The sequence below is a fragment of the Lagopus muta genome, chromosome 3 (assembly GCF_023343835.1).
Source record: "Lagopus muta isolate bLagMut1 chromosome 3, bLagMut1 primary, whole genome shotgun sequence".
Classification (NCBI taxonomy): domain Eukaryota; kingdom Metazoa; phylum Chordata; class Aves; order Galliformes; family Phasianidae; genus Lagopus; species Lagopus muta.
The window spans coordinates 15,791,370-15,819,070 of NC_064435.1; positions in this window are offsets into that span (position 1 = coordinate 15,791,370).

The following is a 27,701-nucleotide window of genomic DNA, read 5'->3' on the forward strand; positions in this document are numbered from 1 at the left end:
AGGAGTCAGTAGTGGGGCCAACTCTATTTAATATCTTTACTGATGATCTTGACCAGGGAATTGAGTCTCAGTAAGTTTGCAGATTACATCAAGTTGGAAGGAAATGTCAATCTGCCTAAAAGAAGAAAGATCTTACAGAGGCATCTGGATAGGCTGAATGGATGGGCTGAGGTGAATTGTATGATCTTTAATAAGATGAAGTGATGTAGTAGGTGACTGCGAGACACCCCTCCGGATGTGATGCAGCAGGACCTCCCAAGCTCTATGATTGATGTATGGCACATGCTTTAGGGGCATAGAAGCACATTTAGAAGCACATAAGGTATATAAGCTAGGGTTCACGTGTAATAAATGCCATTTTGCTGTTCATCATATTGGTGTATATGTGCAGTTATTTGGTCCTGACCTGGTTAGGGTTAGTAGCATAGGAGGCAATGCAACAAAGTGTCAGGTCTTTCACTTTGGTCAAAACATCCCCATGCATGACTATAGGCTTTGGGCAGATGCTGGAAAGCTGCACAGAGGAGAAGGACATGTGGCTGTTAGTTGACAGCCAGCTGAACACAAGCCAGCAGTGTGCCCAGATGGACAAGAAGGCCAATGCCATCATGGCTTATATCAGAAACAGTGTAGCCAGCAGGAGCAAGGAAGTGGTATCCCTCTGTACCTGGTCATGGTGAGGCCTTACCTTGAGTACTGTGTTCAGTGTTGGGGCTCCTCACTACAGGAAAGGCATTGAGGCACTGGAGCATGTCCAGAGAAGGGCAACAAAGCTGGTGAAAGGTCTGGAACACAGCTCTTATGGAGAGCTGTTGAGGGAGCTGGGATTGTTTAGTCTGAAGAAGAGGAGACTCAGGGAAGACTTCATTGATCTCTACAACTACCAAAAAGGAGGCTGTAGTAAGGTGGGGATTGGCCTTTTCTCCCCGGTAAATTTTGATAGGACAAGAGGTAGTGGCTTCAAGTTGCACCATGAAAAGTTCATGTTAGATAACAGGAAAATGTTCTTCTATGAAAGAGTGGTCAAACATTGGAACAGGCTGCCCAGGGAAGTGGTGGAGACACTTTCCTTGAAGATGTTCAAGAAATGTGTGGATGTGGCACTGAGGGACATTGTTTAGTGTGCATGATGGTGATGGGTAGATGGTTGGACTAGATGCTTCTATGATTCTATGTCATAAATAATGGAAATGGGGTTGAAGAAGATCTTGGAAATAACTTCATATGTTTGTATATTATTCTAAGTAAATGTATGATATTCATATATTATTAATTATGTATAAGATGATCATAACTGTCAAAAAATATTAACAAGTGAAACAGCTACTCTGTGGACATGTGTAAGTTTACATTTCTTGGTTAGGAAAGCGTTCCAGTAAGAGAGAGACAATGGCCAGAAAGAGTGAAGAAAATGGTATTGTATTATTCTAGCTATGTTGTCTCTGGTCATGCCCTCCGGCTTCCAGTTTGAGGCCCATGAAGTTATGTAGAAAATGTGTTACTGCCTACAAAAATTACATACAGATTCACTAAATGGCTTAAATTTTAACATTTCAAAAAGGAAATGTTATAAAAAAGGAAATGTTAAAAAAAGGGAAATGTTAAAAACCAGTGTCATAATCCTGAGTCAGAGATTAATGTTATCTATCTATATGGTATTTCAGAGGCAGAGGCAGAACTGACAGAATTTGTCTTCTCAGTTCAGAATGAATTTGCAAAATTAGTAAGAAAATCATTTTCACCCAAATTATCTTTTTTTTCCAGAATAATCAAATTGTTTTTAGTAACAGTATTTTGTTTTTGATGGCCTTCAAATATACAAAAATAAGATTTGCACATGACAATATATTTTCTAAAAGAAGGTTGGAGAGGAAGGATTATAAGAAAATCTGTGAATGTGTAGACATTTAACCACAGTTAGAAATTCCAATGAAGACCGTATGAAAACAAAGCAAACAAAAAAAAAAGTAACATAAAATGCATTTTGAAAAGAGAAGCATTTAAAGTGTTACAGCAATGTTGAGTTGCTTGTTTGTGTGCTAATTTAATGTACACTGACAAGAAAAAAGGAACTTTGAAATGTGTCTCTTTAGACAATTACAGCAGAAATTGTTAATGACTGCTATTTTAATACTGGAATATTATCCAAATAACACTGCTCATAACTAGTTATGAGGCATCAGTACCTATTCTTCATGTTTGACAGTTGATATTTTCTGTGCTGTTACGGCAAAAACTGTCTCCACAGGCACATAATGAAAGGATTTTCTACATGGCCAAGACAGTATGAATTCTTTCAACAAGGACAAATACAACGGGAGATTTACTTTTGTTCCAGTACTTCCCAGTATGTTTTTTGATGTATGACCAAGGAAGATAAACAGTGTTCAGAATGGTTCAGAGTATGAAAGCTGTTTGCTATGATAATGCTTTCAAAAATGCACTGGCCTAATGCTTCACATTCATTGCATATCTATTAAGTACTTGAAAGTGCTGTGCACAGTTAAAGCTATCCTCTGGAAGAGCAATAAAATCAGCAAGCAGGTTCAGAACTTTGATAGATGCTTATAGGACTTGTTTGGCCTGAATGATGAGTCTAATGCTGTTGCTAGTGTTTCATCTGAGACAACTTGCGTGACAGAGATTAAAAGAAATTGGTTAAGAATATTTCATTGCATACTCCGCTAGTCAGGCTGAATTATCTAGACTGTTTACCATCAGTGCATACAGTGCACTTAAAAGTACTGTAAAAGACTCTTACTACTTCTGAGTAACTCTAAAGTAGCAAAGGAAGAAAATGCAGCATTTTGGTTTAACTTGTCAGATGCTTTTCTCAAATAAACTACAATTACAAAGAAGCAATAACTTCATATATTATATCCATCGCTTAATAGAGGACATAAGTACAGTAAGTGCAGTAAGAGACATACATAACTTGTTACTGTTAAACTAATGATAATGTATGACGTATAACAACTTATTAACAAACAACAGCGCTGAAGAAACAGTATCTACAGTTATTTATATGCAGCTGACATTAGTCTCTTTAGGCATACAGATGATTAATTAAATACAAATTAGGAAAAAAAAAATAGTCTTCCACTTTTGAATAGTCACATAACTAATATATTCTGTGTCTTCACAGCATCTAACATTGTACCATTAATGTATTAATTAGTATTAATTACTGTCACAATAGCACAATCATCAAGGTCAAGATATTCAGAGGTCTTCATAGCATATTTTGCATACTGCATATTTCAGTACATATGAGTATGATCATATATGTGTTGTATGTCTGTATACCTGGAAATAAATAGAGGCACTGTAGCTTTTATTTTGATGAACTGTGAAATTCAGCAGCCTTCCCCTCTCACCTCAGAAGAACAGTACTACTCTTCCAATTATGTAGAGTTTAATGCAGTTCTCTTAATTTGCAGGCATAATATTTGGAGAGAGAAGCTGATGTCTAGTGCAATCCAGTCCTTAGGGAGACTGAAATAACAACTGTGCATATGTTTAGCTATTACTTCAGTATATCCCTTTCTGTAGAAGGATTTAATACTTTGACTTGATCCTTAGCTTCTGAGTGGAAAAAGTTAAAGATAATACTTCTGAAAATGTACAGTATGAGTTTCTAATAATCATCATGCTGCTCAGGTTTGGTATTTATGTTTAGTAAACTTAAATTATTACCCAATACTAGGTTAACTAAATAAAATAAACTAGATTAAAAAAAAAAAAAAACAACAAAACAAACCAAAAAAAAAACTAGAAAAACATTAATAAAATGTAAAATATTCCACAAGTTTAACATGAGCATAAATAAGCTCCTCTCTATACTTTGCATTGCACACATACTGTGAAATATGAAGATTACATTTTTTAGTGGTAGACAGTAATGCACAAAAGGAAGAATCTGTAACAGACAGAAAATATTTGATATCTTTGATCATTGGTAGCACTGCAGTATTTCATAATGCTTTCATATAAAACAATAATTTAGAATCATTTTAAATGATGTTATCAGGACAATATAAACTAGCAGTACATGTATCAAATATGCCATCTAAATGCCTACACTATGCAATATCTCTTAATATACATTAATGTCATACTTTTATGATTTTTGGTTATCGGTATTCCACATCATAACATCATATAGTGCACTGGGAGTTAAGGTGTTAATGCTCCAGTTCCGGGCACCTGTCCTGGAGAAGACGAACTACATGCCCCAGGGGACTTTGTGGTCAGAGAGAAGATACAACCCCTGGTAAGGTCATCTGATGTGCTCTTCTTTGTCAGGCTCTCCTGGACTGTGCATCTCACCACAGTGTTATGATGAGGCCTATCTACCTTTTGGACACTCTCATTATATTTGATTGATTATATTCAATTGTAATTATATTGTATTATAGAGTGTTATCTTGCATTCTGATACCGTATTTAGTAAATTAGTTTGTTTCTCCTCAGATTGTTGCCACTGTATTTATAATTATTTTGGAGTCCCTGTTTCCCTTTTCTGGAGGCATGGATTCATGAAATCTCCCCGCCCCGCTAGTCACATAACGTGGCCAAACCAGCCCATAAATCTTTGACAGTTAATTAAAAAAGTGTCCATTGCCAGGACAAGACTATATCAGAAAACACTTCTTTATTGTATTGGTGATGGAGAACAGGGGGATGTTGCTCACAGAGATTATGTGGAAATTCTCAAAAGTGAACTCGATACAGCCCTGGGCAACATGTTCTGGGCGTTCCTGGTTCAGCAAGGGTTAGAACAGATGGCTCTAGACATTCTCTCCTATCTCAGACCTTCTATGATTCTACTACAAAATTTTAGTTATTTTATATGTAGCTGTAAGTTCATAGAAGCATTCCATTTCATTGAATAATTTCATTTGCTTATCAGTTCCTTGACTGGATTATGTACTATTTTTCTCAGCTTATTGTAGAAAATCCTCACACAAATTCCAAAACAAGCATGCAGAACAAAAAACAATACCTAAAGTTACTATTCCATATTGTCTTACATTGCAGAATTTAGTGCTAAATTAGTAACATTTCCCAAAGGAGTAACAATTTTAATGGAGCTTATTGATTTAAGACTTAGTACACCTTCTCTAAAATACATCTAAAATGCATCTGCTACTATTCCATTCAACATGAGTCTGTCTGGAAATAATTTAAATAAATAAATAAATAAATAATAAAAATCAGATATTCAGTTATTCTTTAAATACAACTAAAAATAAAAAATACAAATAAAATTAAATACAACTTTAATTTTAGGGATCAAAATCAAACATATTAAGACAACAAAATTTTACTAAATTCATCTTCCTAAGCAACTTTTCTTTCAGATCCTTATGCAATTAAGAAATAAGTAGATTTATTGATGCTCAAACTTAGTAAGAAATTGAGAAAGCTTAAGAAAATACATTAGCTATGATTTTTGCACTGAAATTCATATATCTTAAAAGTTTTTACTGGGTCAAATGTCTTGTTCCTGAAATATTTTTTAATGTCAACAAAGTTGTATTGGAAGGAATTTTTGGTCCACTTTACAAATATATTCACTAATCAAACTGCTTTTGGGTGAAACGCATTCAACTCTTTTAAATGTTACATTCCTGGGACTCACTTTTGTCACTGAAGACAGCTAACAAAGGTCACATAAAAATCATATATTTTAAGTTTCAATTTTATAAACAGGGCAGTCACATTTTCTACTTACATGTCAGATTTCCTGGGCCATAATATTTCCTTAGTGATATCAAGAATCATCTGGGGCAGTTGTAATCCACAGTTGCTACTGAGATTCTAGAAGTTTAATTGTATATTCCATAATGAGTTTCAGGAAAGCTCCCAGCTATATTTTCATTCACTAGTGAAGTCTCAGACTTGCAGAACTGTTGCATACTCACATGGAGATAGCTCATTTTTTTATGTGTGTGAAAATCTTCTCTGTGGCTATCTAAAGTAATACTTCTTCCTTAACCTTTATTCTTAAATCCAAAATAAAAGAGAAAAATTTAATATAAATTGCTAATTTTTTGAGAATGTGGCATCATTATACAGGCCTGCTCAGAAAAATGTTCATGGCATTAACACTTAAGCCATGGGTGTCCAATCTTTTGGCTTGCATGGGCTGCAATGGCTTAACAGGAGTTGCCTTGGGTTGCATACGAAAGGTGGCTCCAAAAGCAATGCCTCCTACATTTTCGTGGAGATACAACTGATACAAAGAGCACTGCAACACTACTTGATTGAGCAAATTCTCAACAGTCAAAAACTATTTTCAACAGGGTCACCACCATTAGCTGTGCATTTTCACCAGTGATGAACAAGAGCTTGCATGTTGTACTTGTAAAAATCTGCACCAGCAGAGGTGACCAGCAACACTGTTGCTGTCATCACTGCTGAAACACATCACTCACCAGATCAGTGTGCTCAAATCAGCTATTTGGTCTCCAGATATGTTTGCAAGTGCTGATGAATGTCAGTAGGTGCCATTTGTTCCACATGAAGGAATTCAAATCAACCCCTTTGTTTCATCTACACACCCATAATCTGACGCCTTTTTGTCAGATTCTCCCTCTGCTACTACAACTACAACAAGTCTACAACTACATGTAATGGAATACTTATAGGAATGTTCAACATCTACCAACATTTACAGCCATACCACCAACATCTGCCTGTGACACTGTGGACCAGTATAATAAGACACCACTCAGAGGGTAGTGATGCACTGGAACAGCTTGCCCAGAGAGGTTGTGGATGCCCATCCCTGGAGGCATTCAAGGCCAGGTTGGATGTGGCTTTAGGCAGCCTGGTCTAGTAGTTGGTGACTCTGCCCATGGCAGAAGGGTTGAAACTAAATGATCTTTGAGATCCTTTTTAACACAGGCCTTTCCATGATGCTATGATGACTGATTTTTTTAGTTGAATGTCTGATTGCAACTCTACACATTCCATTTGAAAACTTTCAGGTAATGCATTTTTATCAACTGAAAATAGAGTTGCAAGTATACCAATAAAAATATGATTTTTTTTTTGCAATCTTGAAAGCCTATTCTCAAATTCCTTTATCAAAATGGAAAGGCTGCATGTTTTGTTTTGTTTTGTTTTTTTGCTGTTCACAGGACTGGGTTTAACTAATGAATCAAAACATATACAATTATTTGCTATAAACTTGAGCTGGCACTGCAGGGTGCCCTCCCTGTGCTCTGGTTTTAGCTCAGACCGTGTTAATAGCACACCAACATTTGTTGTTGCTGAGCAATGTGTGTCCTCCCAGGGCTGGGAGCAGCCCTCCCTTGCAGCAGCAGGGCAGATGGTGCGGGGCAGGGGCTGGGATGCATTACCAGCTGGGTCAGGATACACAGGTCAGGGGTTGGACATACCTGGCTTAAGCCTTTTATTTTTTTCCCCTGTTAACTTTTTTGCATTGCAGTAGTTGTATATAAATGACAGAAATCAGATGAATTATCAGGGACTGGGGGAACTCAGTTTTGCAAACTCACATTTGAACTGTGCTACTCACTAGAGAGATGGTTTCCGCTACTTTATTGTATGGTTTTGTTCCTTTCCTGCACACCTGCTTCTCCCATTTGCACTAAGTAAATTAGACTGTGAGTAGTTATAGTTCAAACAGCTTGCAGTACAATTCAGTTTGCATTTGTGTGACTTTTTAAATGACAGCCCTTTAAAATTGATCTTGACAGCTAAACAGTGAACACAGTAATTGATGCATAATTATGTGCATAACTGAAGGACAGACTTTTCTGACAGGTTGCAAGTATTTGGGAACGGCCATCCAAAAAGGTAAATAAGAAGTAATCAGTCTCTATTTTAAATCTCATTAAACATTCTTTAAAATTATTTTATAGACTGCATATCTGAACTCAAAGCTGACACTAAAAAAAATGAGATTCTGGGTTCAAGCTCTCATACTTCAAGAGATTTTACAGACAATTCTCAGAAAGATCTCGGCAGCTGTGGAAGTACTTGTTGTACATTATTCATCAGAACACTTAATGCTCTTTTAGAACTTCAATTAAAAAAATGTGTAAACTTCTACTATTTTATTCTCAGCAGTCAGAATAGAAATTGCCATGAAGACCCCTGAATACTTACTGAAGTTAATGGAAAACTGCTGATTTCAGTTGTCTTTGGATCAGCCTGTAGGTGTTCTACTGTCACCTTAAAAATTATTTTCCCTGGCTCTAGAGTAAGCAGCTTCAGACTTTTAGTCACTAACTAAATTAAGCAATCAAACTGCGTAAAAACTGCTGAAAAAAAGTGTTTTGATACTGATCTGTGTGCCCAGTCAGCAAATAATGTTAACTCTGCATTTACAGTAAAAATGAATTGATAGGTAAATTAATAAATGAATACATATTAAGTGCAGAATTTCACATAAGGCAGCTCAGCGTGCTGTATCAGGTGATAGAACCCTGGACAACAATTCAAAATGAATCCTATTAGTTTTAATGCAAGAACCTGTTGGATATTGCTGACAAGAACAGTTTCAGAGAACCTTATTGATAGGTGACTTCGACACAAGTTTTTTAATTTCCACTTTCTCTGATTTTTAAGACTTAAATATGTAAGAACATCCTTTCAAAATATTTCACTTCTTGGGCTTATCAAATGTCTTGTTCAAGTCAGTAATGCATTTCTGCAAAGCAAGGTACAAACAAGAGAAACATATCTGACCTTGGCATTTCCCACTACTCTTATTAAAATGACTAGAAAGCACAGGACATGGACAATGATGTGAGGTTGACAGTTCTCAGCATTAAGAATTGAAAAACATAGGACTTTCAGAAATTGATAAAATCTCCAGCAGTTATTAATGGTTTACTGTGGCCTTTTTTTTTTTTTTTTTTAAGATCATATAGAATTATTATGACTATTCATTGTGACTTTATCATTTCTGACCTGTGTTAGCAAGTAATCCTTCCATCATAGCAGCAATCTGTGGTTTGAAACAGGATGAAAGGATCTCCTGTTCTTTCTGTCGAAGGGGTTCTATCCACTCACACAGATGCTTGTCTGTCTCAGCAGGAGAAGCCCTGGGCAAAAGAGAGCAAGCTGGGAAAGGATAGAATAAACAATTAAAAAAAATACTGTAGTTTAAATATGGCAAATTCAGCCATTAGCCAGTTAGAATAATAAGCTATAATCTGGGCCCTTATTGTTCAACATGTTGGTAGTTTGTTCACTTTCATAAGGAGCTTATTTGTAATAAAGCTGGATTTTAGGCTGTAGCTGCTGAAACAAACAGCAGAAATTGTTTTTGAAAACAAGAAAACAAACAGAAAACCTGATGTATATCATGGTAATTTTGAGAGCAGTTTTCTCACTCCTCCCTCCTCTCTCATGTAAGTTGTGATTCACTCGCCCAGTCCTCTTTAGCAAGAGCTGGTGAAGCAAGGAAAAAAAATAACAAACTATATCATTACAAACTATAATTCAGATCAGTTGTTTAAAAAAAAACACAGTGAAAATCATTTCATTATAGAAAACAATCCATATTGTGTAGCTTGTAAAGTGATCTTAGATCTTCAAAGAAGTTCACACAACAAAGATATTTGTTTAGTCATAATTAAATCTGAATAATTTAAATAGTTTAAAACAATCATGTCTGCTGATTCCACTTGCATTATTTGTTTAAATTCTGGTTTTCAGTTCTTTAAATATTAATTTTCTTTACTTTTTCTTTGATAAGTTTGATATCATTCATTTATACACACTGTATTTATTTCTGATGGTATTGATCTTTCTGCTATAACGCTGATGTATTACTAAGTAAAATGTCTTTGCCAAAAATTGAATTTAAAAAAAAAAAAGAGATCTTTCCCTATTTTATATTTTTACTCCTTCTAGTGGAAAAATAAAAGCAGCAGATCATGTCTAAGAAACAAATGCTAGTCTTCTGATAACTGGTTGCATCTTTTACAAATCCATTGTATAACTTCGGTTATCTTGTGTTATGGCAGCAGCCATTGAAAATCCTATTAGCAAAAAAAAAAAAAAAAAAAGCAAGAATATAATTAGATCTATATTTTTTAAATATTAATATTCCTTTGAAAACGAGTCTTCATAATAACATATATACAAATCAGAAGCAGATTCAGAAGAGCAAGCATGGTCTTTCTACAATCCTTTCTATCAAAGATTCTGTGATGTCTGTGAAAAAATTTTACCCAAATTGTACTCCTGTCAAATCATAATCACTGGTCATCTTTTCATATAAACTTATATAAACATATAAAGATAGAAAAAAATATGTAGAGCTTCAGAAATTTGATTTTGATCTGTTCTGTAGGGAAGAAAGGAAAAAACTCCTCAACTCCACTCCCTGTAGCTAATGGAGTAGCTCCAGAAATGGCATAAAATGTTTCTGCTCCAGGGAAAACAATCTGGTCTCATTATGCCTAGCTGGAAAATGTTGCAATAACTTCCTTTTCTTTGAGTCAATTTCCATAATCCAGCTATCAGTTATTCAAAGAAAGAAACACATATTACGCTACTGTATAAAACATTGCATGTTTACTAATCAGACTGAATTCTTTGAAATGAGCCTTTTCATAGGTTTACATTTCCCTGTAGTTTCACACTACAGTAGCAATGGAATCCTGCTAATTGCAGAAAACCATTTGATTTCAGCTTCTTTTGCTTAAAGAGAAATTAAAATATTTTACTCACAGCAAGTTTTGCAATGATTAAAATGCTTTTCAGAAGTTGGATAACTGGATATGATCTTGAAAGGTTAAATCATTTCCCTTAGCGTTCTCTAATTTTCATATAAATTACATTACTGAGGGCATAAACCCTATCTTCCTAGATATTGGAGACCCCATTAGCTGGATTAGTTGACGATCTCATAGTGTCTTGAAATAGCTCAATGAATCTATGAATGTCAGGGTTTCTTAAGATAATAGTTGGCTGAATTTCCATATTCAGAGAACCACAAGTGATAATGTTATTTGGAATAAAACATATCAATTTATCTTTACTTAGGTTAATGAGTACACATATATATAGTAAAAACCATAGACCATCACAGATCATGGTGATAAAATTTGCTATAACTGAATGAATAGCTGTTCAATATTTTATATGGAACACAAAAGAACAGTTAAATTTCCTTATGCTGTGATTAGTGAAAAGCCTGTTTTTGCACAAGGTTTGCAACAGAATTTGTAATCAATTGCTTTTCTTATGCCAGAGAATTTCTCATTCACGTTCAAGCTCCAGAACCTGTTAAAAACAGGAAGGAGGAATTGATTTATTTAAAAGTGCAGATGTACTATTATAAGAATCAGATATTCTATTGAGCTAAGAATTCCTATAACAATTTATTAATTGTTATTGTTAGGATTAATTTATTAATCCTAATTGAAATAAAGTACAGTATATGCCTCATTTCTTTTATTGAAAACAAAAATCTTTATGACAGACATTCAGTTATACTGCAGTAGTTTATTAACCTTTGTCTTTCAGGAGTACTTCCCATGTAAATCCTTGTGCCCTGAGGACTAGAAAAAGTCACTCTTGAGAAGATGAACAGAGACTGCAAGCTCAGTAAGTTTGGCTATTACATTTTATCATGTAAATTAATTGTGATAAGAAAGGAATAAATATGGTGGTTTTGCTTTTTATAAATTCTACTAAACATTTAAACATTCTTTAAAAGTATGCTTTACTTCAGTTTTTTGTACTGGTGCATTATCTCAGTAGTAGCTTATTGGACAGCCTGGCGTAACGTCCAAGGACAGGGAAATATAATGCAGCAAGTATCTTGTTCATATAGTCATGTATGGTTAGATTAGAGCATAAAGAGTAGCCTTGTTAGACAAATTGATGTTTCTAGCAACTGACTTCAGTTAGACTGTGGAGATGATACAGAATAAGACTGTGATAGTGCTGTGCATATCCAACCATGGTGGCAGCCTGAGTCTTAAATTCTATTCACTTAAACTATGATTCAGTGTTCATCCCAGAAATCTTAACCTCTGAGGCCAAAAGATTGCAAGAAACTAAATTTAATGAATTATGAATTCATTTGTTTATTTGTTTTATTTGTTTCATAATTATGAAATCATTTGTTTTGAACCAGAGAGTAGATCTAGAGTTCTGTAACCTGTAACCAATTTTTTTTTTTTGTAATTAAATGATCAAATGCTAAGAAATATGCACGTGCATTCCAGAAAGCTGGGATGAGAAATCTCAGTTGAACTTTCTAGCTGAAGGCCTGATGTACTAGAACATATTTGGGCTTAGTCAAGTTTTCATTTAAACGAAGAAGTGTCTTATGATTGTAGATATACGGGAGATTTGAAAAATAACTGGATTAGATGGCTGAGTCTGAGACAGACTTTATACATAAAAGACCTAACCAAAGTCAGACTATATCTCATCTCAAGCTACAGAACATAATGCTTTATAAAATTATCACAGCATTAACATACATTGGTTTAAAAATAAAAACCCCAGCTTTAACTCCACCTCAATATTCACTTGTGAAAAATGTGTTCTATTTAGTATTTCACTAACACATCCTGATAGAAGCTTTTGCAGTAAAAATAATTCAGACAATCCATTTTTCTCTTTAGTATTTATCACTACAATGTGTACATACATTGAGTCAATTAAATTCTAAAATGTCTAACCAGCATTTTCATTTCCCTTTGACATACAAAATTCTACCTTCTGTTTTTTATTGTTATTTTGTCCTCAATAACAAAGATCTATTATAGGTCATAGTCCCTCAGATTTGAAGAAGAAAAAAACATTCTTTTAGCATGTCATTCAGAGTACAGTACTTTGGAAAATCATGCGTATTTTATTCAGTTGATACAAGATCACTCAAAAAATGATCAAATTATTATTTGATGAAGTGCTAGATTCTTACTCATTATCTGCAAAGTATAGAGAAAGATTTGCTTGAAGGAACAGCTTTTCTTTCTCCCTTCTATTTGTGTAAATACTGCTGTACCAGTTTCAGAGATGCTTGCAGCATCTTGACATAATAAGAAGATTCTCTGTAGTGGTACAGAATAATCTTTTTCAGTCTTGGGCTGGTGGTCATATAAGCAAAATTAAACATTAGTATTCCTTGTAATATAGTTTACTTTGCTAGAATTTCTCTTTTCTGGATCAGACAATTAATCAGTGTTCTTATTAAGAAGCAAACAAGAATTTTTGAATTTGTTGAACAGTGATTTCAGGTATGTTTCTAGTTAAAAGATTAGAGACTGACAGTTTCAAAAAACTACTTTATTTTTTAAATCTCAGGAGTATTTAAAATAATTTGCTTAAATTTACACAGCAAAGCAGTAACCTCTCCCCCCCCCCCCCCCCCCCCCTTTTCCCCCCCCTTTTTTTTTCTGCAAGGCATTCACAAATTGAAGGACTTTCTGAAATACTGAAATCTACAGAAAATAACAGCCGTGTATTCCCTGCATCATCACCTATTAACTGATTGCTGTGAAAGATTATATACGTTTTCCTTTTTGATTTAAAAGTCAGAGGGTGGTTAAATTATTGCAGTAAGAGCTCTGTATGGCATTTCCGACACTCCATAGCAACTGCATTCAACTTGTGGCATCTGCAACACAGTGCACAGCTCTTGAGAGCTCTACTACTTTGGGTTCAAGGAAGGTGTCATATGAAGTCTTTGCAAAGGAAAAACGTCCATTATAAAAAAAGGTAAATGATGTATATAGAACTACTTTGTAAGCTTAGAAACACAGAAATGGTAAAAACATTGATTTTCAGGGAATAACAGTACCTGATGGTAAATCCTTTCACTATTTTCCTCAAAATGATACCTTTGAAAAAACATGCCTGGTAACATGTTATTAGAACAGAGTTATACTTTACTGTTTTTTTTTAACTTTTTTTTTTTTTTAAATGGGTGAAAATGACAAAAAAATCATATTAATATATTTTTGATGAAATTTGACTGTGATGATATAACATTATAGTCCTGACTTGCACTGGCTGTTGCTATAAGTTACCACAAGTGTCGAAACCATTATTATTCAGCACCATTCAATATAGCAGATGTGTTAAAAAGTAATCTAAAGGTAATTAAAAATAAAAACTGCTATGAACCTTCTACTTTCTTTCATTTTCATCTGAAAAAGCAGATGTTAGGCAACATTTCATTTGCTCATTACAAGGTGATCTTTCCTATCTTCAATTTCTACATTATCTGGGAATTTAAATTTCCAGAGAAATTGTTGGGCAGAAAGCAAGTGATTTAAAAAAAAAATGTAGTGAAAAAAGTAGTCTGATTAAACATCCTTTTCTTAAGACTGCTACCTGCAGTGACATTGTAGTTACATTACTTCTATAGATATAATTTTTAAAATTACTTAAGAAGTAAAAATCACACTTTTCTGGGTATCTTTTTGTCACCAAAAATTCAACACAAGGCATAAGACCTTTCTTTGACAACAGAAGATTTGAAAAAGAACATTAAAATTTTTTACTCATCCCAAACACTGTAATTGCTTTTATAGTTGTTTTTATAATTAAAGTTTTCAAGTGTCCTAGTCATGAAGTGTCCTAGTCATGAAGATATCCAGGGTGGCATCTTTCTGGACCGTAACACTTACATAACAAGGTCTTTCGTGAGACTATGGTTAGGGAAAATAGGAAACTTTACATCTGTCAAACATGTATAACATACATAAATAGACAGTAAACTGCGATTATAATAAACAAATAGAGAAAAAATCTCGGTTCCTGCATGATAGGATTGGGAGAGGCTGAGTATATAGAGAAATGCAGCATATTCACTCTGAATCTCTTCCTTACTGATTTTCTCAAAAGTAATGAGTATAACTCCAACAATCCTTGAGCCATCTTATTTACATGATGAAACAGTTTGTATAGCACTTACACTTTTGCAAGCTCCTGTGTTTTGGTTACACTGGTGTTAAACCCCACACAAATATTAATAAATACATAATTTTGGTGGTGATAAGTTATTTATTTATTCAATGTTGATTTTTGGTATTGCCTTAATAATGAGAGACCTTCCTAGACAAAAAGTTCAGTTCTCAGATCAGTGGCTATCAATATCACTAATGTTAATACATACATAGATATCTTCTCAAGTTCTCTTCAAACCTATAGCACCTTTTTCTCCTCTTAGGAAGTGAATAACTAATTTCTTGAACAAATGCAGACTTCAGCTATATCATCTTACTGATGATGTTTTTACTTTCACTGACAATGTACTGGTATAAGCACAGAGAATACGAAATCATTCTCTAATAGCATTAGTGGGTATTACCCACGTTTTATTCCTTTGTTGTGTTTAATGTAATTTCCTCACTTCTTGATCTGCATACCACTCAGTTATTCTCAATGCCCAGTATAGTTTTTGGGAACAAATTAAACTTGTTACTTAGTTAGTTGATGTACTTTTAATAATACATCAGGTTGAAAACACATGCCATTTTAGAGACAGATCCTTAACTGAAAATACTTATTTAATATCATTCTTTACCAATGCTTGAATCAGATAAATGAAGAAAGAAATGATGTTTTGTTATCACCTATTTGTGACCCATGCAACACTCCATACTCAGAATAAAAAATTAACCCTAAGTCCATTCTTCAAAAATTCTTAACCTTTTGAAAATATTTTATTATGCCAAAATCTATCACTCCTGAAATTTTATTCTCTTGCTTGGATAAATCTTACCTGCTTATCCAGAGTAATATCAAAATGTTTTCAGGTAAACAGACAGAAGGAACTTCACAAACTGAGTATTCAAAAAGTGATGTTAGGACATTTTTTGTTAAGTTCAGTAGAGTTAGAATGTTTATTAGTTGCATTACAGACAAACTCACATATGAATTCGTGGTGCATTCGTGGTGAAGACAGACTGCAAGAGCATGCAAGATGAGGGAGACTGGATCCTTGCCTCTGGATGCCTGTTCAAGGGGAGTCTTTGCATGTGGACTTCTCTTTTCAACTCCAGGAAGCATCATGCTCATGATCTCTAATTCTGATGAGGGTTTCAAGCATCCGGATATCTTCTGGGAAGTCAACATGATATGCTGCCAGCAATCCAGGACACTTCTGGAGTGCACTGAAGACCTGGTACACATATTGCACAGACCAGCCAGAGGAAAAATGTTGCTGGACTTGGTGTTCAGCAGTTCAGACTGAGCTTCAATGTCTGTGCAGCTTCTGGGCCAGAGCAGCTGGAGGAGATGCTGCTCTTAATGTCACTTAGCAGAAACTATTCAGCCTACGTAGACACTATAGTTTTTTTTGGCTGCCACTCTTAGGGGCCTACATTTCCCCAAGTCTGGGAAGTGGTAGCTTCCCTGTGCAGTCAACCATCAAAAGGTCACAAATACATCAATGTTTGGAAAACTGTTTTGGATTCTGGAAAAAGTGTTAATTTTCAGTATGATGCTCTTCTGTGTAAAAGAATTATTTCTCTTTTTTAAAATTTATCTCAAAGAGAATTTAACTTTTTATTTTTAAAATTTGTTAACATGGTTAAAATTTTCTTTTGAAAACATGGCCTTATAACACAAGAAAACTGTGGGCAATGCTTGTTATACAATATTTAATTACAGTTTAAGATTGTGTTATAGAAGCATCTGTAGAATTCAAGTTAATACAGTGGTTTTTATCTGAGACTATCACAATGTGCTTAAATCCTAACATGAATTAAAAGCAAGTTTGACACTTAGCATTATATATATAAACAATGTGGTAGATACATTAAACAAAGATGTTGAGTTTGGGTGGATCAGAACAGGATACTTAATAAGGGATCTTCTAAAGAACTCTCTTGTATTATATGCTCTCTTGCATTGGGTTGCTTGCACTTTATTAAGCACTGTTTACATCTAATAAATATGATGCTATAGGTTGAGAGCTCTAACTTTCTATAAAAATTTTGCATCTATAAACATATTTGAAGAAATAAACTGCAACAGAAATGGAACTATAAAGGTTTCTTTGTGCCTAGATTTCAGTGATGCTGCTGGTTCCCAAAACACTTCCAAAAGTGAAGTCTCTGAACTCTGATCCAGGAGTCTGACACTGATGTTGAACATTTACACCAATTTCTGTTTACTTCATACATCTATGTCATTCATGTTTTTTAAAATATCTGTCCTCAAACACAAGAGCAAGTTTATGAAAATAAACATTAAACTCTCAGACCTCTTGTGTTTTCATAGACTTCTTGTACCTTCCAGATATCTATCTGAAATCATCTTAATTGTTTCCTCTGGGAAGTTCTACTGTGGTCCTGAAATAACATTGTTGATTCAAAGAGAATGTCTTCCATTACCTTTTATTTGTTCAGAACCAAAGCAGCATAAGTTTTAAGAACTTTCTCATCTAATCCTTATATCCACTTGTAACTTCATGGATATTCCATGATACAGCAAGAATTTAATGTATATGTTTAGACTTTAATTCATTCTCTTTTAATATCTCATAAAGTTATTTAAAGAACTGCTGGTAAAAGAAATGTGAAGATTTTTATTGTTTTGGGGTTTTTTTCTGTGTTTCTTTTTCTTTTTTTTTTTTTCTCATAGGTATATATAGCTTACACAATCCTATTTTTTTTTAATTTCTTCTCTTTATTCTGAAGATTTCTATGCATCAGTCTTGGCCCTTTTTATGTGTATCTTATGAAATAATTGATTTTTTATTTATTTATTTATTTTTAATTAGGAATTCTGCAGAATTTCTTGCTTGGAAAGAGAATCTGTAAAGACTTCTCTGAAATTTTAGAGCCTGTTTACTTTGAAGTTAAGGCCCCGGTTAAAACACTTTGAAAGCAACCAGGACTTCAAATTATCTCCATATCAAGAATGGCATGACAAATGATCTAGGCAACTACTGTGAAGACATCTGGCTCTTAGAAAGCTACCATGGTTTGAAAGTTAAAATTGGACTGAAGGTAACTTTCTGCTAAGTTCATCATAAGCCACAAGTGTTTCATAGCACACTTTAACATACCACACTTATCTTACTGGTAGACAAAGGCACACCACACCTCTCTAAAATACAGCTTGAACTTCTGCAACAGTTTCCTGTTCAGGACTCAGATTTTCAGAAATTTCTTAGTGGCTGCACGAACAATTTTCTCACTCTGACGTCATGACAGACCAAGTGCAGAGGTGCATGGAGTGCACAAGCAATACCACAGAGTGTGCTTCTGTGGAGGTATTGAAATTTTTATGGAGTTTCCCACTGATAAAAGCAGTTATGAAGCATATACGGGGAAAAGAAAAAAGAAAAAAAAAAAAAAGAAAAAAGTAAGTTTTTGATTCTGTCTAATAATTCAGAAATCCTTAGCTTCTGATGACCATAGCAGATACACAGATAGCATACAGCTCCAGTGGTGCTTCATGACAAACAGTGGTAAGTACAAAAGCCTTACATCTACTTGAAGTGTATTGAACCTATTAATTTGGGATACTCACCTGTCAGTGTACAATGTCCAGCAGAGCACAGCAGAAAGAACTTCCAAGCAGGAAAATCTTACATTTAATTTTCTATCAGAGATATTCTCTAGTGTTTTTATTAATTTCTTTTTTATTTTTTTTATTTTTATTACTTTTTAAGCCTAGCAACAGCATTCTATACCACAAGAGGGTTCAAGAAAAAAGATATTAAGCAGTGCAAAATCAAGGGCAAAAACAGTGAGAAGTGTTCATTCGTCATATATACTGGAATTATATCAAAAGTGCATCCACCTGTTTATTTTCTGTATCATATTTTCAAGATTATTATTTTTTTAGCACACGAAATTGGTCAAAGCTCTTCATAAATAGGAAAAAGTATCTTTTTTTTTAACCTCAAGATAAGACTAAAAAGTAAAATTGATTATATAACATAATGAAAAAACAAATCTAATCAACAAAAAATTCCAGTGATTGAAATCCCAGTGAGATTATGTTGAGCCTTCAAGTAAAATGGGTTTCACTTGAGCAAAGTGCCTATGTGTATAACTAACTATAAAGTAAAAGCAGAGAATACAAACAAAAACAAAAACAAAATTAAAAAGGGGATGAAGAAGAGGTATGTTGTGAAAGAAAAATTATTTTGGAAAAGAAATTTTTTTTGTCCAAACTGAAAAAAAGTCTAGAATTTTTGTTTTCATAAAGCCAGGGTCAATGACCTGAAAAGAGAGAACTGGAAATAAGACACAAATCAGTAATTTTAATAGATACCTGCTGAACAGGTTTGATCTTCTAGAATAAATTAAATATCTGACATTTTTAATACGAACACTTTAAGTCATCCCAGAAACAGACTCTGACTCAACATCTCCTTGGTAACAACTTTAACACTTACCAAACTATTTGCTTAAAGTAAAAGTCTTAGTTGACCAGCAGTATAACCCAAATTAACAATTTATGCTTATTTGCAAATCTGAAGGTCAAACAAAGATCCACTGTTCTTGTTTGTTTGTTGTTTTTGTTTTTTTTTTTTTCTAATTTATTTGTTTATTTATTATCATTTCTCATTCTTGCAAGCTTACTGGAAAGGTTACTGTAACAGCTTACTGGAAAGATTGTAGAAATTTCAAAACAATAATCAAAACAGAGGCAAGAGATTAATTTATCCTCTTACTGTAAGTGAAGCAGCTACTCAGAACTGTTAAAAAATCCACCATTTGCAATTTTTAAGACTTTAAAAAAATACCAGTTTAACATGAAGTAGTTCTTCAATCCTGCGATATGAATTATTGTTGGTGTGCTATACAAGATGCTTTCTCATTCTAAGAACTGGGAATTATCTCACTTGAAATAACTGCATATTCAGTAGTACTAGAGAGTTTCACTCCCAGTAATTAGGGCATTTATTTGTCATATGGGAGACTGAGTTTCAAGACTTTGTTTCAGTTCAGTTATTTACACCAAGTTAATCAGCTCTATCAGGAGTAAAACCTTACCAGGAATCATGAATAGATGGGGAAATAATTGAACAGGAAGTTATGATAAAACAAAAATCTCAGCCATTTTTTGTCAGTCATCCTCATAGTGAAGAAGTTTTTCTTATGTGCAGATGCAATTTCCTCTGTTTCAGTTTGAGCCTATTATGTTTTTTACTGTTGCCAGGCACCACATAAAAGTGGCTACCATTATTATTATTATTTTCTTTATATTCCACAGTTCATGGCAGCGTTTAAGATAATAGAATGTCTACTATGCACTTCAGACATTCAGGCATTATATTCAGACTGACTGTGTATGGTATGAAGAGTTTTGTTGATGGTAGTAGTTAAAGTGTTAATAAAGGAAAGATTTAGAAGGTCATTGACTCGCATACAAATTTGCAGTACTTCGCAGTACTACATTTACAGTATTTGCAAACACATTTTTTAAATGAAGCAGTAAGATTCTGATCGAAATAAACATATAAGCTTCTATGAACATCACAAGTTGATTTCATTGATAAATACAGAAGTATATTCTTGATTCTGTGTGAAATAATAGCTGCTACAGAAAGATGTAGTCTATCAAATGATTGTAAAATTAAATTAATGATGTTGAATAGTACATTTGCTGTTTCAGCTACTTTTAATGGAATTTGAATAGTTTTAATTTCAATTCTAGGCACTTGTACAGTGAATTGTTATGGCAGAATAAGGACATGAAATTTCATATTTTAGCTTTTGTAGAAGGAATTTTCAGTGTGTTAAAGCAAGCTCTGCAGCTTCAACACTATACTTTTGCATTTTTGGGCAAAGGAATACAGGATTACATATCCCTGAACAACACTCATTTGACTGCACTGACCATTTCACCATGGTCAGTGCAGCAAAGCAGTTTCATGCTCACAGACAGAAGATAAAACTGAATAAGTGGAAAATCTAGAATAGTACAAAATATTCTAAAGGCCTCTAGAATCTAAACCAATCTGTATTTATTTAGTAAGGGGGAAAGAAGTGAGAAATTAATATTTTTATCATTCTTACACTGAAGGAAGCAAGGCACAGGGATGGGAACAGACTGTTGGATCTTCTCTGTAATGTATCATGATGAAATCCATGAGAGAGCATGGAAAAAAATCCAGATTGATTACGTCCTTGTTCCATACATTAAGAGTCATTTCTAAAACAACTCTTTCTAATAATTTTCTCCCTGGAAGGTGGGTCAAAAGACATGACCCTTCTACTCAGCATTGTCGAGGCCATCCATTTCTTGGCTCTCCAGCAGAAGAGAGGTGTGGACATACTGGAGAGAGTCCAAATTAGGGCCACCAATATGTCCAGAGTACTGAAGTACCTCTCCTGTGAGGGGAAACTGAAAAAGCAGATAATATACAGAGTTCCCTTCCAACCTCAACCACTTTGCATTTTTGTGATGTTGGCACTAACCCCTTGAGGTTGCCAAGTTTCCTTCTAGATAAAAAGTATCTCCTTCAGTGACTCGCACTTAGCAAAGTATTGGAGAGATGAGCAGGAAGGCTAGGAATAGTAGCTGTCAGATTGATTGATGGTTTCCAAGAATCTTAGGAGCTCAGTATTCACCAAGTAAAATCTCTCCAGGCACGCTCATTAGTGTCATAGGCAATTGATGTACTTCTCTGTGTCTTTCGGATATTTCTTCTCACTGGTATCCTCAAGACTTGGAGGCATCTGGAGCATGCAGCACCTAAGAGAGGCCAGGAGACATGTCTTTCTGCAGATGGGGAAGAAGATGCTTGTTGCCTTCAGTAGCTGCTGCATGGGAAAGAACAGCCACAATGCATCCAGACTGCATGTTGCCGCCTGCTTTCTCTCAGTGTCAATGTAAACCAGTTTACAGGCTGGTTCGGCCTGGTTCTGTGACAAGTGGGGAAGAAAGATTCGTGAATTTTTGCCTCCAAAAAAGGAGAAAGGGGGGACCCTGAATAATTAAAAATAGTGGTAATGATCTGAGGAGAAACGAACCAATTTACCAAATATGGTATTGGAGTGCAAGATAACACATAACATATAACAATACAACATAATTAGAATTGAAGCTAATAAATCAAATATAGTTATAGAGTATCTGAAAGCTGTAGGCCTTACACTAGTGCTGAAGCGATGCGTGTGGTCAGGACAAGAAGCAGGAAGGAGAGCCAAGAAAGGGAAGGTCTCATGATCTTGCCAGGGGTTATGTCTCCTCTCTGAACGCAAAGTCCTCTTGGGTATGTAGTTCTTCTCTACTGAACAGGTGCCCAGAACTGGAGCGTTAACTCTTAAATCCAAGTGCTCCACTTGATGTTATGATGTGGAATGCCAATAACCAAAAATCATAAAACTGTGACACCCAGACTCCTATGAAAAAAAATCTATCAATGACTGGCTTTGCACAGAGAAACAAGAAGAGCTAGCATTAGAAGGAGAAGAGAGCAAAAATTGTGCTGAGATTCGTGTTTGGGCCCACGACATCCTGTTACTCAGGGGTAGTTCCTCCAAAATTGATTTTGATCAAGCACTCTCACTAATTGCAAGGAAGAAACCTTCAAGAAGATTGCACAGCCACAGCTCCCACAATGCCCTGTCAAGCAATGTCATGCTGAGAGTAGAACACAGACCACCACCAATGGAGTGGTGAATGAGTCCTGGCCAGACATTCCCAGCAGAGACTCAAGATGCAAAAATCTCTGGGTGACATGGGCATTTCTGGAAGTAGGAACCATCTTCATGACAAACCACACCATGATAGCATTGATGGGATTTATGCGGGTCCTGAGAAATGTAGCATTTGGCATTTCTCACATAGAAAAGACCAGTGAAAGAAGATACGGATGTCTGGATGTATAGGCATTGTGATTATAAACATCTGTTCAGCAGAGTGTAATCCATAAAAGGAATTAATTCAATCTTAAGAAAGAGCATATGACAAATTCCTCTGCTTTGAATCATAGAATCATATCACAAAATGGCCTGGGTTGAAAAAGACCATCTACTTTCAACCCCCCCGCTATGTGCTGGGTCACCTACCACTAGATCAGGCTGCCCAGAGCCACATCTAGCCTGGCCTTGAATGCCTCCAGGGACAGGACATCCACAACCTCCTTGGGCAACCTGTTCCAGTGTGTCACCACCCTCTGTGTGAAAAACTTCCTCCTAACATCTAACCTAAATCTCTCCTGTCTTAATTTAAAAATGTTCCCCCTTATCCTATCACTATCAACCAAAATAAACGCTCGTTTCCCCTCCTGTTTAGATGCTTCTTCAAGTCCTGGAAGGCCACAATGAGATCTTCCTGAAGCCTTCTGTTCTCCAAGCTAAACAACCCCTCAACCTTTCCTTATAGGAGACATTCTCCAGTCCTCTGATCATTAGTGGCTCTCCTTTGGACCTGTTCAAGAGCTCTGCATCTTTCTTGTGCTGGGGGCCCTAGGCCTGGACTCCAGGATTTTAAAGAATCCTAATGCATTGTTTTAAAAAAGCATTCTGAAATCAGATTTAACTTGGTGGGAGACATGAAAATAATGAATATGAAGGTAATAATGAAGAAATACTATTTTACCTCTGACCAAGGTATATATATCATAAATATATATCTATTTACATATATATATATTATGATATATATATATATATAATATATATAATAGAGAATTTAGTCTTTTATGAAACTGTATTTATATAAATTTTAGGAAAAAAAAAAGACTGTTACAAGAAGACTCCTTTGCTTTTTTTTTGCTTGTCAGCTCATTTTTAAAGAGAATGCTTTTTAAAAAAAATCAGTACAGTTTAATTTCTTTATCTCCAGTCCCCATATTCACATTCATATCTGTCAAGCTTGGTGAGAAAAAAATTTCTTCTACTTTTCATTCCTCTTTGTGTTTCAGAATAGATTTGAATTTGAGTAAATTGTGTTCCAATCTACCATAGTCATTGTAATTACATGCTAAATAAGGAATTTAATGTATGTAAAGGAAGAATTCTGCATGTAGTGAAAGCTGGAACTCTTGATACTCATTTTAAAGGTATGTTTAAGGTTCCAAGGCACGTAGCCTTGGAACATCTCCTTAGGCTAAATGATTTTTCATTTTTCCAGTCATAGTCTGTAGGCTAACACAGAAGTTTTTCTTGCATGCATATAATCAGAAAAGCAGGAAATCCTCTGATGTTACTATTCTGCCATGTACAAAGCCCACTATGAAATCTTCACATTGCTTAAAATTCATTGCTTACACAGTGCCTCTGCAAGATTTGATCCTGATCTTATAAATACTACCCTCATAGCTATGTCTGCCTCATTCCAAAACTTCTGTATAGCAAAGGTGAGAGAGAAGAATAATGTCATAGTCAGAACAACTTTTCTGTGTTAGATGAGAATGATTTTTTCCTCACAAGTGATTTTCTTAGTATAATCCATAAAAAGTATTTATACTTTCAGATGAATGTCTGAACCTCTGAATTTCTAAATCCCTGGCTTTTACTGTCAGTTGGTACCTGAAATTATAGGACAACTAATTGTTCATGGGTATGCAATGGTGGCAGACACAGAAGACGTTTTCACCACTGTGAACCATAAATAATAATAATAATAATAAAAAAAATCTGTTTATTACTTGCAAATATATGGGCACATTTCAAAGTGGGATTTCAAAACATAAAAGACTATAAAGCAGGCCCAGTGGAGTAATGTAGTAGTAGAAATACCATCATTTTTATAGAATGTATATTAATTTTCAGGTCTTTTTTTTTTTTTTAATATCATGTATATTTTGACCCTGAACCCTAGAATCATTAGTAAAGAAAAAGTTAAAAGCACTAATTAGCTAGTCCTAACAATGAACATGATTTTTTATCCGAAGCAGTATTAACAGAAGACTACACTATATATCCCTCTGATCCCTGCTGTTTTATGATTTTTAGAGCTTTGCTAATGCATACGATTTCAGACAATAACTTTAATTGTGTAACTGGTAACAACTGAGCTGTTCCCTTTCATACAATCTCCTCATTGCATTCTAGTCAGTATTTAACAAAAGCAAAGATCACAACTAATGGTTACATAGTTACACATCTTTTTGTTTTAAACGGTTTTCCCTGAATACGATCAACTTTTATTTTTTATCTCTAGATAAAATTAAAAATCTCCTTTTTATTCCTTTCCATGTAGGTAATTTGATAGCTTGCAAAACTAATTACTGTAGCAGTCCTCTGTATTTATGTGGTATCTCTCGTCTTATTGTCTCCAAATGTTTAAAGACTATGCCTTAGATGTAAGACCCTTGTAAAGAAGGTGATTTCAGGGTCAAATCTGCCTATGCAGCTACACAGTTGATGGGAGTTCATTTATCTTCACAGGCTGTGCAATCGTAGATTTTCCTGTAGTCACAGAGGCTGTGTCTATAACTCATAGAAATAGAAACCAATACTAGGAAACCTCTGAACTTGATAATAGCTTAAAAAATAATAATAAAAAAAAAGAAGCCTACTTTAGTTCCTCCAGATTCTTAGTGATAGGCCAACCCTACCTGCTTCTTAAACTCCTAGGAGAGAATCTTTGAAAGCATCAGCAGAGTTAAAGATACAGTTCAAAAATTACTTGTATAACCTGAGCATGAGCTACTTTTTCAGAGCTTAGACTTACTGAAACTTGCTTAGTAGTACAGACAGCTGATGTGATTTGCATACAGAGAAAATAGCAAAAGAATTATAAAATGTTAGGGATGCATTTTTACATCATGTCCACCTGTCTCCAATTTATTGGAGGAAGAGGAGGTATATTTAATAAATGTATATATATTCAGTATATCCAGTATACTGGACAGTGAGATTAAGACACAACATGTCAAATGTTAGCCCGACCAGTTTATTACAAATCCTAGTCATTCAAGGAGATGGGGAAAGGAAGAAGGGTGATAGAAAAGATAGGAAGTAGAAGCAAGGTGTCTTTGTAGGATGCAAGACAGAGATAGTCACCACCATGGGTTGAGCATGCTTTGTAGTTCAGTCATTGTTCTTCATTAGTGGTGGTTGTCGGGTGTTGTTGTTCCATTGATGACAACGACTTTTCAATGGTAGTTCCAACTTATTTATAAGTCCAAAATGGTCAAGTCAGCTCTCTTTCTAGTGACAGCTCAAATCCAAAGTGGTTGAGTCAGCTCTCCTTGGAGTGGCAGCTTATGGCTCTGGGATCTCAGCAGAAACTCCTTTGTTCCCATCTTCCGAGCCTTGCCAGCAGAGAAGAGGGATCAGGGATGGCCACCTGCATCCTGTTTTTCACAGGACACAATGGTGTAATTCCCCAGTTTTCCCATACCAAGCTGGAGTTATTTTGTCACAGGCCAGATCTTCTGCCAGTAAACATTCCTGAGAACTTTCTCCCAGAGGCAAACAGCTCCAAACAAATGCTTAAAATGTAAAATTGTCCACACAGTGATGCTGATTGCCACAGAGCAACACTCACCTCTCATCTCCTAGATAAGTCAGAGTCTTATTACAAGAAATGCCTCAGAAAGGAAGCTTTGAGCCAAAAACAAAGGATTCATATACCACCTTCTTTGAGCGTCCTCTGAACTGCTTTTGTTTCTGTTTTTGTAGTTTTAATTTTTTATTTCTTATTATTTAGTTGAACTAGTAGTTTCACAGTATGCAAACAGTTCTGAACATGTAACAGTGTTTCTTATGTATGAAATGAAATGAAATTCTTAACCGAGTCTCCGCAAGACTATATATTAGCCTTACAAGAACTGCCGGGAGAATGAAAAGTAAATGTTTTGGAGAATTATAAGTCATTAAAAGAGCAGATGAAAATACTGTTCATATTCAGGAAAAGATTGCTTCTGTATTGTTTAGGAGTTTAACTCTTAGAGATTTGTTCAGGTTAGTGAAGGAACTAAGCTGTGTGCTATCAATGTGCAATCTTTGTGCTTCCTTATTTCCTATATATTAAGTTAGTATCCTACAGATAGGAAAGATATAAACAGTTCAGAAGAGAAGTTTATGGGCCTTGATGATGAGAAATTAAATTATACATTTTTTATATTCTTTAATATATGTCATATATCCTGTTATTATACATAATATATGGTACATGATATATCATATGCCATTTACTGTTTATCACACATATTGTGGAAGAAATAACTTGAACCCTCCAAAAAGCTGTTGCTTTCTTTAGCCAGATTAAAATTGGAAAGGTAGGCTAGACTTAATTCCACAAGCAGCTTTCCATTCCTCCAAAGCATATTTAATCACAGTGCCATTCGAAGGCATTTCTGTTGGCAGTGTAGACTAAAGGCTCAGAGCTGAGAGTCGAGTGCAAATGAACAAAAGTAAAAGCAGCAGCTACACAGCCCAGAGCAGTGATTCTGTTTATGGATGAGCTCCAAGTGCCTTGATGAGTGGAGCATCAGCAGTGCAACATTTAGAAGTTTTCAAAGCAGATTGGCCTTCATGCTGTGGCAAAAGCTCTACATTTAAGTTCCTTGAAATTTAGTCATTACATTTTCAAAACTTTTAATAATTTCCCTGCTTGTTCTGTTAATTGTCAGAGTTCTTCCATACACAAACTACATGTCTTCGTACATGATCATTCAGTGAAGTCATACCATTGACAATTTGACATTTTGACAGTTTATTTATTTCCAAGCAAGTCCACTGTGCCATAAACACAGTGTTACGATTTTGCAGAAAAAAAAAGAACAAATCTTAAGTGGAGAAAGGAAGATTATTTTTATTCAA